This window comes from Cibotium barometz, chromosome 36 (assembly GCF_041138505.1).
Source record: "Cibotium barometz isolate CiBa-2024 chromosome 36, ASM4113850v1, whole genome shotgun sequence".
NCBI classification, from domain to species: Eukaryota; Viridiplantae; Streptophyta; class Polypodiopsida; order Cyatheales; family Cibotiaceae; genus Cibotium; species Cibotium barometz.
The window spans coordinates 30,441,166-30,455,517 of NC_141081.1; positions in this window are offsets into that span (position 1 = coordinate 30,441,166).

Below are 14,352 nucleotides of genomic sequence, written 5' to 3' on the forward strand. Positions count from 1 at the left end.
CTTCATTTCACAATAACTCATGTTGGCTAGGGAGTGATGATATGGCACACATGGGCTTAAATTTTATAGATCTACGAGAGAGTGCTAGCTCTCTTCCTATAAGATTTCTAGCATTACATTTAGGTCAAATTCCATCCTTGGAGAGTAAGTTATTTCCTCTTATTAATAGAGCATTGAGCTTAGAGCCTATCTAGCATGGCAATGGAGGACAACCTAGCTCTTACCAATATGGTCAATGTTGCCCTTTGAAAAAATCCCTACCATGACACAAACTAAGGCAACCTAGCTTTATAGATCTACGAGAGAGTGCTAGCTCTCTTCCTATAAGATTTCTAGCATTACATTTAGGTCAAATTCCATCCTTGGAGAGTAAGTTATTGCCTCTTATTAATAGAGCATTGAGCTTAGAGCCTATCTAGCATGGCAATGGAGGACAACCTAGCTCTTACCAATATGGTCAATGTTGCCCTTTGAAAAAATCCCTACCATGACACAAACTAAGGCAAGGTAAGAAATAAATTTTGATGTTGATGGATTTATTTGATGTTACAAATGTGTACATGTAAATAAATCACCCTCTAGGCTTTTTGTAGAGTTGTGTGTAGAGTCATTTACTTGTTTTGGGACCAATCCAAAATAGTAATGAGTATCCTATGGCAGCACAATCACAAATTGAGAAGCCCTAAAATAAAAGCACCTAATAAAATGTCATTTTTCATTCAGATATTCAACATATAAAGTCATTCTTGATATAACATCTCTCAATCGCATTATTAAATTAGATATATTATATAAGCAGGTTGCTTAGAAATAAACTCACTTGATCTTGGACCTTTTCTTGATATCATTATGAAACTAGCTCTTGGGATTGGTGTCAATCTCAAGAGAAAAGCCTTTTATTTCCACCAATACACCATGAGGATTGCTTGTGGGTCTCTTCCAACTCCTTATATCTTGAGATTTTACTTGACCTCAAGGGACAAGGTTCATTTTATCATGAGGAACATTGTGTGTCTAACCTACCAACCATGAGCATCTAGGTAGCCAAATTTGTTTTAAAATAGAGTGATGGGGTACATTCTAAGGAGAGGGGGAGCATGGACCTTAGAACAAAATGTTTGCTAAGGTTATAAAGATATCACCATGGTGATGTTATGAAGTATATAATGAAGCGATGTAAATGAATAGAAGCCATTGACTAGAAGCTAGATTCCCTAGAACTAGGCACCTACTACAATTGGGACTGGAGATTCCACAAAGTCTTCAATTAGCATTAAATGGGACTCAAATCAAGGGGGTCAATGCTATATGATTTAGGGTTATATTAGGCAAGTTATTAAGCTAGTCCATGGGCTTATGATGATGTACTTGATCCCATTTAAAGGCTACCCATGTGATGGAAATGTGTGTGTCGGATAAAATATCTTGCCTTTTTATTATCTTCTTATTTGTGTTACCAAAATGCTGGGTCTAATCTTTTCTATCAACCGTAATCAACTCCCAACCTAGATTTCAAATTGGTATCAAGTCAAACCATAATCCCTTTGCCATATATACACTCTAAGGTTGCTAAATTAGCAAAATCATAGAGTATTGATTTGAGTCTTGATTATCTCACTTATCCTATTTTTCCCTCTTTTCATCCATTTTGACAAATGAGCTCAAACCAAGTGGTTTGAAGACTTCGACAGGAAGTTTCAGCTTTACACAAGCCCATAACAGCAAGAAAACCATTATCTACAACTCACATCAGGCAAACAAAGAAAATTAAATCAACTTGGGAGTGGTTTTTTTCTAGCATGAAATGGAAATGAGCTCAACTTCTAGATCCAATTTCTAACTTTTCCACTTTCCAACCATAGAATCCAATTAAAGTCATTGCTTCCTCAGCGTACCTATGGCATTATCGGCAAACAACCAGAACGCTCACCACCTACTCACTCAGGGGCCTTTTCAATAGTTCTTCCTAGCCCATAGTACCTAGGAGTTTAATCACATAAAAACCATATGGACTCTCAGTTGGAGATCAGCAAGATCAACCAACAAGATCCATGTAAAAAGAGTTGTGAACTCATCCATTGAAGACCAGCAAGGCCAATCAACCAGATCCATGCCCGTGTTCAGAAAATAGCTCTAACTCATTTTTCTTCCTCGTCGCATGCGTGGGTATCATGGGAGCCAACAACCTAGAGCCCCAAGCACCGTATGGTCAGCACCCTCTAGGTTCCTTCTTCGCAGGTCACCTAACGCTTCACTCATAGGCCGCTTCCTTTGTCCCTCATCCACCGTATCGGAAGCTCACCATCATTTTAATCAAACTGAGGCTAGTCACAAGACCTCGACCGATCTTGCCACGTGAGACGTCCTTCATTGACTCTCCATCATCTTTTCACTTAGGTCCTCACGACCTTATTTGACAAGATAGTCAAAATGCTTCCCCAACATTTTTGACATAAAACAATCTTTAAAAACATGTCTCATATACAAGCTTCCATCTTTCCACATCATTCCATGTCATTTCTCATCATTCCACATTCTTCTACTTCAATTCACATCGCATCATTCCAATTCCATTTACATTGTCCTATATCCATTCACCTCATTCCTACATCCACTTACATCCATTCAGATCATTCTTACATCCACTTACATCCATTCACATCATTCTTACATCCATTCACATCATTCCTATATCCACTCACATTCATTCACATCATTCCTACATCCATTCACATCATCCTACATTCATTCACATCATTCCTACATCCATTCACATAAAGATTAAAATTAAACCATTTAAACATTATGAATCATTGGAAAGCTTGGTTTTAAGAAAAAACCATTTAATTGAAAGCTTCCCAAGCATTAGAGGGGTTGGGAAGGAGATAACCATTGAGAAGATAGAGAAACCATTGGATTAAGGCTTACCTTTGATTTTGGCTTGATTATTTAAAGAAAGAAGTGAAGCCCACAAAGAAAGCTTTGGCCACCAAGTTGGGGAGGGTAATCTCTAAGAGAGGATGGAGAATTGTGAAGCTCCAAAGCTTCCAAAAGTAGAGGCGAAATAGAGGGATAATAAAATTACACTAAAATGAAGATAATACTGGCAACTCAAAGATGAAAATACAAAGGAATGAGGGTCTATTCATAGGTGAGGGAGGCCACTAACCAAGTCCAACTGGGATCTAGAGGCTTGCAGCTTCAGTTTGATCCATTTTGGATAATTTCTGCGATTTGGCTCACTTTTTGATTCAGTTTGCAGGAGGAGAGAGGAGAGATATAAATAACTCATTTTTTGAATTAAAAATGCAAGGCAATGATGAAAAAAAGGCACCTCCTTCATGAGCCCTTTCCTTCCTTACCGAGGTGTCGAAAATTGATTTTTTTACTAATAAACCCAGTACTTGGTCAACTCTTCATCTTATGTGAGCATTTACTCATTTTTGGGATATTTTCTTTTATTCTTTGTATTTTTGTCATCCCAACACTTGGATTAATCCTATTGGCCCTTTAGAACCTTATTTGGACCTTAATAAAAAATTTCTAAAAATGTGGACCCTTAGGCTAAGGTCTCCAATACATATAGTCAGTTAATTTCTAATGCACATTGGAAAATTCTTTTTGAAGGGAAATTCATCTTAGATTTTAGGAGAAACTTTGTATCCAAAAACATCTCAAATTTGTGATATCTCTCTTTATAACATTTTCATTCTCTAGACCAAGACAAGGGAAAACAATGTTTTCTTGTATTCTGAATTGGGGGATGATTATAGAAACTGAAGGGGAGGTTCTTACACCTTTATATCTCCAAAGCTGGAGGGAGGATTCTTACAGGAAGCATCCAAGACGCTAGCCAACATTCATTCATGATCAATCTCCACCATAACAAACCTAAAATTAAAAAATTCATTTTTCTATAATGGGATCACAATGGTGTGGACTAGTAATCCAATTAATATCATAGCTTGCGGGCTATCCTAACAAATAGTTTGGAAATACATTGGGTGGATGCAAGGTGAGGGTACTCACTTTCGTCCACTCTCTCTAAAATTTGGACATCCACGCATCTTGGGTGGAGTACCTCTATCATGATATCACCATATCAATTAAAACACGACACGTGCCTCCCCAACCTAAAGCGACATATCTCAAACGAGATACCAACTAATGCCACGCTAGCAGGTCGGGGTTCCAGTCATCATCCATGTCACCAATACAGGTCACTGCCACCACACTATCTCGATCGAGATATTCATGCCACTCGGATCCACATCAATGCCATGGTGTATCCCCCTAGGCACATCGCTCAAATGTACATTCAGCATATTTGACCAGCCCATCTCCACCATCCACATATCTCAAACGAGATATTTAAATAAAATCTCGACCATTGAAATACATCGTTTGAGGTATAGAGATGCAATCTCATCCGTCCACATATCTCGTTCGAGGTATAGAGATGAAATCGAGACTGTTTAAAAACCTCGAATGAGGTATATCTACAAAATCTGATCCGTCCATTCACACACATTTGAAGATGTGATCCCAACCATTTATTAAATGAATCTCGACCGTCAAACATATCTCAATCGTGGTAATGACTTAAAATCTAAGCCGTCCATGTACCTCGAACGAGAAACTGAATTCAAATCTCAGTCGTCGCCAACCCTAAAATTAAGTGCGTATCTTCGTTGTTTGTCTCACTAACCCTTAAATCCATAGCATCATCTTGCAAACCCTAAAGTGCATGATGTCACGGAACCTCGTTCGAGGTTATAAAATTGAAAAACTTTTTTTTTGCCTCATTGTCAGGAGTCGTTTTCACTCTCCTTACTCTCTTGATTTGGATTAGCATTAGTAGGCCCATTAGCATTTTTTTATAGCTTCATTAGTGCTACTTAGTACTAAGCATTGGACCTTTGTGTTAGGCTTAGGTTTTAGCATGGAGTCACGCGAGGAGGGCCACGAGGAGGGCCGCAAGTGTATTGTGGACCTCATCACAGAGATAGACCGCGAGCTAGCGGCTATCCGTAGGAGTGTTAGAGACACACCGTCTACATTACATATCATGGTAGACTTGGAGGCGATGCTTTCGTCCCTTTGTAGCCTTCACAATATTGTTTATGTAGATGAGTGGATAGCCCACCATCGCATTGCTCCTGTGTCACATGGCTTGACATATCGTCAGGTCTGTGATCTTGGTCCGATATGGAGCCTACTTAGATCTTTTCCTCGATAGTCGTGGGATGAGGCATGGGGTGGGCAAGCCCCTTACTATTACGCAGTGTTCGCATCCTCGTATCGGCACATATCTATAGTCGATATGTTGTCGCATATGGGAGGATGCCGAACAACTGCTAGATTCCCATATACTTCACAATGCAATTATATGCAGAGTTGTAATAGGGGAGGAGGTGGATTATACTAGCCATCGGCCTGGTGGTGGTGCTAGCCGAGGCCGTCTCTAGGACCAGGGTAGGTGGCCTCCACCAACCCTTCGTGTAGCTCCAACAGATCCGATGTTTGTGCCTATGTCGACTGTCGAGCCTCTTGCACCCAGGTTGGCATCGACGTACGGAGTACCACAGAGAGCATCCAGCACGTGGTGCGCTTGTTTTCACGATCGATACCAATGACAGATGTCGAGGTTTACATACTTATTACTTCTTAAGTTTTTTTAGTCATTTATTTACATGTTTATATGTACTTTTCTATATTTTTACATGAGCGGCATGGTTGATTGTGTCATGTAGGGTCCCACACCTACCACACTGAGAGACTCACTCAGGAGTTGGTAGAGGCGAGAGCAGAGATTGACCGCCTTAGAGCTGCATTAAAGACGACAGAGACAGCTACTATAGAGGCATGGCATGTGAGAGACTATGACATCCAGCAGGTAGGTTTCTCTTGTACGTAAAAGCGATAATTAAGGTCTTAAGTTATAAATTTCTTTAAGTAATACCTAATGAGAGAGACTAATCAATTATTTTTATGCTTTACTTTTTGCGTAGGCTTGGATTGAGGTAGAGAGTTCTGGAGCTGAGGCGCAGCAACACATGATTATGGAGCAGATTGCACAACATAGGGCAGAGAAAATGATGCTACATGTTCGAGAGCTCCAACGATTTTCATTGGGTTGCTGTTGATAGTGACTAAAAGCAGACTAGCTGGGTTAGCTCACTTACATTGTACTTAGATTTATGGGCAGTGACTAACCTCAAACTAGCTGGGGTAGCTCATTTTCATTATGCCTTGATCTTTTGAGTTAGTGGCTAAACCCAGAGTAGTTGGGTTAGCTCACATTCTGATGTACTTATTTGATGCTTATATCATTATGAGTTTTTTCATTATTGAGTATCATTACATTTTAGTTGATGTTCTTGGTTTTTTTATTTTTTATTAGCGCCCACTGCGGATTTTTTATTAGTGCCTAGTGCGGATTTTTCAAGTCTCTTGGTGCTTAAGAGGCCATGGAAAATCTGGACCTTCCCCATACCATCATACCCAAACATGCTTCGATGGGGACTAAACTTTGCAAGCATGTGGGGGGGACCCACCCCCATATGCTTGCAAAGTTTGGTCACAATCGGAGCATGTTCTTGGTTTTTTTATTTTTTATTAGCGCCCAGTGCGGATTTTTCAAGTCTCTTGGTGCTTAAGAGGCCATGGAAAATCCGGGCCTCTTGGTGGTTAAGAGGTCACGGAAAATCCTGGCCTTCCCTATACCATTATACCTAAACATGCGCCGATGGGGACCAAACTTTGCAAGCATGTGGGGGGTCCACCCCCACATGCTTGCAAACTTTGGTCACAATCGGAGCATGTTTGGATTAGAAATTAGCACCTAGTGTGGATTTTTCAAGTCTTGGTGTGCTTAAGAGGCCATGGAAAATCCGGGACTTCCCTATACCGTCATATCCAAACATGCTCTAAAGGGGACCAAACTTTTCAAGCATGTGGGGGGGAGGGGGGGCACCCCCACATGCTTGCAAAGTTTGGTCACAATCGAAGCATGTTTGGATTGGTAATTAACGCCCAGTGCAGATTTTTCAAGTCTCTTGGTGCTTAATAGGCCATGGAAAATCTAGGCCTTCCCTATACCATCGTACCCAAACATGCTCCAATGGGGACCAAACTTTGCAAGCATGTGGGGGTGGTCCCCTCCAACATGCTTGCAAAGTTTGGTCTTGATTAGAGCATGTTCGCGTTAGTAATTAGCGCCCAGTGCAGATTTTTCAAGTCTCTTGGTGCTTAAGAGGCCATGGAAAATCCGGGCCTTTCCTATACCATCATACCAAAACATGCTCTGATAGGGACCAAACTTTGCAAGCATGTGTACATGCTTGCAAAGTTTGGTCACCAATCAGAGCATGTTTGGATTAGTAATTAGCACCCAGTGTGGATTTTTAAAGTCTCTTGGTTTTAAGAGGCCATGGAAAATGCGGGCCTTCCCCATACCATCGTACCCAGACATGCTTCGATGGGGACCAAACTTTTCAAGCATGTGGGGGGAGGCCTACCCCCACATGCTTGTTGCAAAGTTTGGTGATGTGGGGACCAAACTTTTCAAGCATGTGGGGGCCTACCCCTACATGCTTGCAAAGTTTGGTCATGATCGGAGCATATTCGGGTTAGTAATTAGCGCCTAGTGCTTGCAAAGTTTGGTTATTATACTTCGCAATGCAATTATATGCGGAGTTCTTATAGGGGAGGAGGTGGATTATACTAGCCATCGGCCTAGTGGTGGTGATGGTGATTTTCAATAAACGATATGATAGCCAAAGTGTTAAAAAATCAAAAAACCATGAAAATCAACTAAAATGAAATGATCCTCAATAATGAGAAAACTCATAGTGATATAAATATCAACTAAGTATATTAGAATGTGAGCTAACATAGCCACCTTGGGTTTTAGCCACTAACTCAAAAGATCAAGGTATTTTGAAAATGAGCTACCCCGGCTATTCTGAGATTAGTCACTCCCAAAAAATCTAAATACAATGTAAGTGAGCTAACCCAGCTAGTCTAAGTTTAGTCACTACTATCAAGATAGAGATCTAGTCAGCAGCACTATCTCTAGCTCTCAACTTCTCTAGAATGCTCTCATGGTCATCCACTTGAAGCCGAAAACAAGGACGAGAACTGTGTTTTTAACTCTGTACCTCGATCAAGAGTGAGCCTGGTAGCAACCACTAGATGAGAGAACTGAAATGCCTCTAGCTCCCACTCCACTACTGGAACTCAAGACTCCCCCGATGAAGTCGAATCTGCTGGTAGAACCGGTCTGCCACAATCATGCTACAGGTGTCAAAAGAAAACCCATGATCATCCACTGTATCCTGGTCGTCAAGGATGCACTTTGGCTTAGTGCAACTCATTAGATAGTAGTCTACTCCCTCGCTATTTCCCTCACCAAGCAATAATAGCAAATACATCACCCTCCTGTAGTAAATCTGTCAGGTCATCATAGCTGACCATGAACGCAGGACGTGTGTGTTCATCGGACAACACTGGATGTGAAGGATGCTCGGGAGAGAGGAATTTCTATATCCATGCATCTGCCCATCCTCTCGAGGCACAATGTGACCAATCGCCATCCATACATGCTCCACAGAAGCATGCAAACCGTCATGTGTAAATCGTGGGGACTGCCATGCACGTGCTCCTGATGGAATGTAAGCCCAAGGTGCCAAGTACTGTGTCACAATCATGGGAGGCTCTACGGTCAATCATGCTACCATCCACATGCCAAAAAAATCTCTTGACAATCCGAGCATCACATTTGGGATACGATGATGCTGCACTCCCACACAAATGTTGGGAGCACCACTCGACTACGTGGCCCGCATCTCTGAACTGCTCAGCATCCTGCCGCGCCGCAGCTCATGACGCCTCAAGGCACGTTTCACACACGTGCACGCACCATAATGCTCTCCCTTCCTGTGACCAGTCTCAAAGAATGACCAAATCACTAGGATACTAGACTGCACATGCCACCTATAAATCCATGAAACAAAGTCTTAGTTATTGTTTTCTTTAAGATGTTCTAGTGAATTTAGTTTAATTGCGAATATAAGAGAACCATAAGTACTACCCGTAGAGCCAATAGAATTGTCGACGACTTGAACTGTGCGCCATAACCATCCGACCAAACCCATCTCGCTGGCCACGTATGATCCCACAATCTCATGGAGACGAAAACAGTGTTGCACAAAATGTGCATCATGTGAACGATCATCGTCCACTGAAATGTGGACCATAATAGCAGCTTGGTGAGGTAAGCAATAGAGACAATTAGGACAAAAAAAATGAAATAAGTAATATAGCTCAAAAAAAAAAATATAACCATTACCTGCTCTGAGAAGTAATACTCAGATTGTATCTCTTGAAAAGGTGTGAAGGTGTAAAACCTAAAATAAAAATTTCATTTTCCTATAATGGGATCACAATGGTGTGGACTAGTAATCCAATTAATATCATAGCTTGCGGCCTATCCTAACACATAGTTTGGAAATACATCCTTCAATTATCTATACCCCTCCTTCAATTTCCATTATCACTTGAACAAAGGCGAAAAGTGAAGGCTAGAGATTGGCCTCTATCTTTTGTCAACTTTTATGCCAATACTAGAAAGCATATAACAATTCACTTGTTTGTGAAAGGAGTGTTTTTACAAGGTTGTAAATTTTTATTCCCCATTTCCAAGTTCTTAAAGTTTTTAGAATCAGCTTGGAATTGATAAAGATGAATTGTGTTGTCACTGCAACTGTTGGCATCCCAGATTTAGAAGCTCAAAAGGAAAGCTTGAATGAAAGGAGGAAACTAGATCCACACTTCAACATGACCATCTTTGTCAAGAGAACCATCTTTCTAATGAATTCAAATCCTAATTTATGCCATTTTGCTTGATTTATCTTATAGTATTTGTATAAAAATAAGAAGATATGCAACTTTGACTTGCATGAGATAGAAACGTTAATCACACTTACTTTTTCTTTGTAGGATGATGAAATGCTATAGGGAATGGCTTTTTTTTTTCTTTTTTATACAGTAAACAACTAGATTTTCCTCCCCATGCTGGATACCCACCACAACAACATGCTAAAGTTCTTTTATTATTTTATTGATATATCTTCTTTTATTCTTTCATGGATAGAGTAGCCCTCGCCTTTGAGGAGTCTTATGACAAGATGGTCACCTATAGCTTTTGCACAATAAGTGAAGGGGTTTCTTTTGGTGCATACAATTGGTTTATACACAAGCTTCCTTTATAACAAAAAGTCCTCTTTTCTCTATTTAAATATTTATGGGGATAAATATTTATGGGGATAAATACTATAAAAGTATTTTTCATTAATATAACAAAAATCATTCTTTTAGCATAAAAAATATCTATGCCTAGAATATGATGGGAATTACTCTTTTTGCTTATTAAATTTATGCATAAAAATAAGATGAATATGATGGAAATTGCTCTTTTTGCTTATTAAATTTATGCATAAAAATAAGATTTATCTTTTTTCTGGAAAATTTTGCCATAGCTTCGCTGCAACTTCTGAGAATGTTTAATTTTCTAACTTTAAAAGAATATTCATAATTGAAATACGATAAGAACTCCTCTTTTAAACTAAAATTTATTTATGTATACATAACATAATTATAATCATAATTACAAGCATAATTATAATTACATCTCTTGACTATTCTTAAATATCCATTCCTCATTTCCAAAAAATTTAGCATAACCATCTTCAACTTAAAATAATTTAATATGATTTTATTAATCATAAACAAGCTTAAAGAAATTAATCATCATTTTTAACTATATTAAAATCATAAAAATATCTAATCTTTTTTTCTAGCTTGTCAAGCCTAGAGTTTTGTTTAAGATAATGGGTTTATCATTAAGAACCATCCTTCTAACAAGGATCTAACCATAAAGATGATTAATCTTTCCAAAAAGAGAGATTTAAATATAAAAATACTAATTAAGCATAAAGATTAGAATTAAACCATTTAAACATTATGAATCATTAGAAAGCTTGATTTCAAGAAAAAACCATTTAATTGAAAGCCTCCCAAGCATTAGAGGGGTTAGGAAGGAGATAACCATTGAGAAGATAGAAAAACCATTGGATTAAAGCTTACCTTTGATTTTGGCTTGATTCTTTAAAGAAAGAAGTGAAGCCCACAAGGAAAGCTTTGGCCACCAAGTTGGGGAGGGTAATCTCCAAGAGAGGATGGAGAATTGTGAAACTCCAAAGCTTCCAAAAGTAGAGGCAAAATAGAGGGATAATAGAATTACACTAAAATGAAGATAATACTGGCATGTAATTACTCAAAGATGAAAATACAAAGGAATGAGGGTCTTTTTATAGGTGAGGGAGGCCACTTACCAAGTCCCACTGGGATCTAGGGGCTTTTAGCTTCAGTTTGACCTATTTTGGATAATTTGTGGACCAGTTTGGCTTACTTTTTGATCCAGTTTGCGGAGGGAGGAGAGATATAAATATCTCATTTTTTGAATTAAATATGCAAGGCAATGATGAAAAAAAGGCGCCTCCTTCATGAGCCCTTTCCTTCCTTACTGAGGTGTCAAAAATTGATTTATTTTACTAATAAATCTTAATTTTTAAGTAATAAACCCAGTACTTGGTCAACTCTTCATCTTATGTGAGCATTTACTCATTTTTTGGGTATTTTATTTTATTCTTTGTATTTTTGTTATCCCAACACTTGGATTAATCCTATTGGCCCTTTAGAACCTTATTTGGACCTAAATCGAAAGTTTCCGAAAATGTGGACCCTTAGGCTAAGATCTCCAATACATATATTCAGTTAATTTCTAATACACATTAGAAAAATTTTTTTTGAACTTCTGTTTCAGAGAAATTCATCTTAGATTTTAGGAGAAATTTTGTATCCAAAAATATCTCAAATTTGTATTATCTCTCTCTATAACATTTTCTCTCTCTAGGCCAGGGAAAACAATGTTTTCTTGTACTCTGAATTGGGGGATGATTACAGAAACTAAAGGGAAGGTACTTACACCTTTATATCTTTAAAGCTCGAGGGAGGAAGCATCCAAGAAGCTAGCCAACATTCATTCATGATCAATTCCACCATAACAAACCTAAAATAAAAAAATTCATTTTCCTATAATGGGATCACAATGGTGTGGATTAGTAATCCAATTAATATCGTAGCTTGCGGGCTATCCTAACACATAGTTTGGAAATACATCCTTCAATTATCTATACCCCTCCTTTAATTTCCATTATCACTCGAACAAAGGCGAAAAGTGAAGGCTAGAGATTGGCCTCTATCTTTCGTCAACTTTTATGCCAATACGAGAAAACACATAACAATTCACTTGTTTGTGAAAGGAGTGTTTTTACAAGGTTGTAAAATTTTTTTCCCCATTTCCAAGCTCTTAAAGTTTTTAGAATCACCTTGGAATTGATAAAGATGAATTGTGTTGTCACTCCAACTGTTGGTATCCCACATTTAGAAGCTCAAAGGGAAAGCTTGAATGAAAGGAGGAAACTAGATCCACACTTCAACATGACCATCTTTGTCGAGAGAACCATCTTTCTAATGAATTCAAATCCTAATTTATGCCATTTTGCTTGATTTATCTTATAGTATTTGTATAAAAATAAGAAGATATGCAACTTTGACTTGCATGAGATAGAAACGTTAATCAAACTCACTTTTTCTTTGTAGGATGATGAAATGCTATAGAGAATGGCTTTTTTTTTCTTTTGCTTCACTTTTATACAGTAAACAACTAGATTTTCCTCCCCATGCTGGATACCCACCACAACAACATGCTAAAGTTCTTCTTTTATTATTTTATTGATATATCTTCTTTTATTCTTTCATGGATAGAGTAGCCCTCGCCTTTGAGGAGTCTTATGACAAGATGGTCACCTATAGCTTTTGCATAATAAGTGAAGGGGTTTCTTTTGGTGCATACAATTGGTTTATACACAAGCTTCCTTTAAAGGGCAGTCGAATGGTGCATACAATTGGTTTAAATACAAGCTTCCTTTAAAGGGTAGTCGAATGGGGTTTAGGTAAAATGGAGTGTTAAACCTTAGGATGTTCATCATACCTATTCATATCCATTATTAAGTATACGAATCATTATTATAATCCTTGATCACAACGATACAATGTTCAAGCATCACAAATGACTAATGAGAATGTCCTAAGACCTCTCAAGAAATAATTAATAGCTACCACATAGGTAAGAAAATGCTAAGGAATCCCAAACAACCACCTTTAGCCACCAACAATGCCTAATGAGACTAATACTAAATGATACTATCAGCTCAAAGGAATACATGCACCACAAAGCTTAGATTGCCAAAGAAACGCACCTGTTAAGAGAGGATCAACAAATCTTATACTTGTGTTAATAGAGAGGAAGGACCTTTGATGCACCTTGTGTTATAGACAATGAAATATTGAGAGTTATTTCAACAAATGACTAAAACACCACCTCTCCATCAAAGATATCTACTTCCAAATCATTATTATACGCATGGGAGTTACATCCAAGGGATAGCTATCAAAACTTGGAGATGATGATAACTCAAATTTTCGTGGCACGGCTAAGTGGCAAGTACAAAATAACCTATAGAGTACCATCTCATCCATATACAAGCCTTGTGTACACTTAAAATGTACTAATTAGTACGCGACAAATAAAAGAGCCAAAATGTACTAATTAGTACGCGACAAATAAAAGAGCCATCATATTGTGCTACACAAAACTAAACTAAGACAAATGTGTATGGTGGTATACAAAACTAAACTAAGACAAATGTGTACTAAAGGGAAACATGTTGACTCGCAGGTGGTATATCCTTGGGCTTACATTTTTTGTGGTTGCTATACCAAGAGATACATTGTGCAAATAAAAAGAGAGGGAGGAGTCACAACAAGGAGAATCATGTGTATACTACCATGAAGACCAAGGAGATCCATGTGTACCATGCCTACACAATTGGGTACCCAAGGAAACTTTGAGCTTTCAGGAAATAATAAATATCTACTACCACATAGGTAAGAAGATGCAAAAAAAAAATTCCCAAACAAAACAACCTCTAGCGATGATGGACTACTGAGACTCGTACCAAACAATGGTATGAGGTCATTAAGGAGTGTACATTGATGAATGGATTGGCAAGGAAAAACACCCACTAAGAGAAGATCAACCACGCTCACTTTGGGAACAATCCAAGTGCACCTTCTAGGTTTTGCTATGACATAAGAAGAGTTACTTAAATTTGACGTCGTCTACATCAAAGATAGATCGCTACTTCCAAGATCAGCATCATATTA